Here is a 1407-nt window from a genome sequence, read left to right on the forward strand (position 1 = left end):
TTTCTAAATGAAGGAGGACCAGGGGTACCTGGTTGGCTCAGTTGTTACAGCAACTCTTGATCTTGGGGTCATGAGTTTGAGCCCCACATTGGGCATGGATATTACTTTTAAAAGTAAAAGCTTAAAATGTTAAGGAAAAAAAAGGAGGGGGGACCTGGGTGGCTCAGCCGGTTAAGCATCTGACTTCGGCTCAGGTCCTAATCTCGCAGTTCACGAGTTTGAGCCCCACATAGGACTCTGTGCTGATAGGCTCAGAGCCTGGAGCCTGCTTCTGATTCTGTGTCTCCCTCTTTCTCTACCCCTCTCCTGCTTGTGTGGTCTGTCTCTCTCAAAAATAATTAAAACATTAAAAAAAACATTAAGAAAACAAAATGAGTAATAAGAGACATAAGCAAAACCAACACCAAAGATAGGAAAAACACCAATGGAATAGCTGCTGGTGGAAAATACTGTTTTCACAGGACCTTTGAGACGTTTCTTTTTTTTTTTTTCCCATTCATTCCTATGTGGCAGGTGCTGAAATCACAACAAGAAACCAGATATAGCCTCCACCCAGTAGAACTTGGTGTCTGAAGACAGATTACAGTGCAAGCCCCTGACTGGGATATGTACAGGGAGGCACCAATGCCAACCCGGGAAAGCTTCCACAGGGAGGCATACAAGCTGAAGAGTGGAGTGAATGTCATTTTGAAGAACTCTGGCAGATGGTCAGCCCCATAGAGTAGCTGGTTAATGCAACTTAGAAGACCAGCATGAGCTACATAATTTTTGAGTTTTAAATAATGGAAGGGTTGAGCAACAGGCATTTGGGATTTTCTAGTGTGGTAATAAGGTCACATCAATCTTATACCTTACTGCTCATTTTTGTTGTGGAGAAAAACAACAGCCCTGGCCCTATGACTAAACTGGAGAACAGGTTTAAACTTTTAGTCCCATGACAGGATTTTTTCCCTGTTAAGACATACAGGAGGTGTGGTCTAAATGAACCAAGCATACTCTATGAGTTTCAATCGAGAATTACACATGGGGAAACAGCATTGACAGAAAGTTCTTCTTAGGAAACACAACAGTTCTTCTATCATGCAACAGCAGTCAAGTCATAGGCTCCATAGAAGATAAATTAAAAATTATTTTTTAAGATTTTAAGTAATCTCTACATCCAACATGGGGCTCAGACCTACAACCCCAGATCAAGAGTTGCATACTCTATTGACTGAGCCAGCCAGGTACCCCGCCTAAATCATTTTAAAGTGAGCAGGTTATACCTAAGTTTCCTCCTAAAATCTCCCCTCCAAATGTAAGGCGGGGCAGTAAAACAAAGCTTTAGAAATCAGTGAGACACCATCGCCACCTTGTGTCCCCCAGCCTCCATTACACCCACATTCCTTTAAAAAAACACACTTGGGA

This window comes from Lynx canadensis, chromosome B1 (genome assembly GCF_007474595.2).
Source record: "Lynx canadensis isolate LIC74 chromosome B1, mLynCan4.pri.v2, whole genome shotgun sequence".
Taxonomy (NCBI): domain Eukaryota; kingdom Metazoa; phylum Chordata; class Mammalia; order Carnivora; family Felidae; genus Lynx; species Lynx canadensis.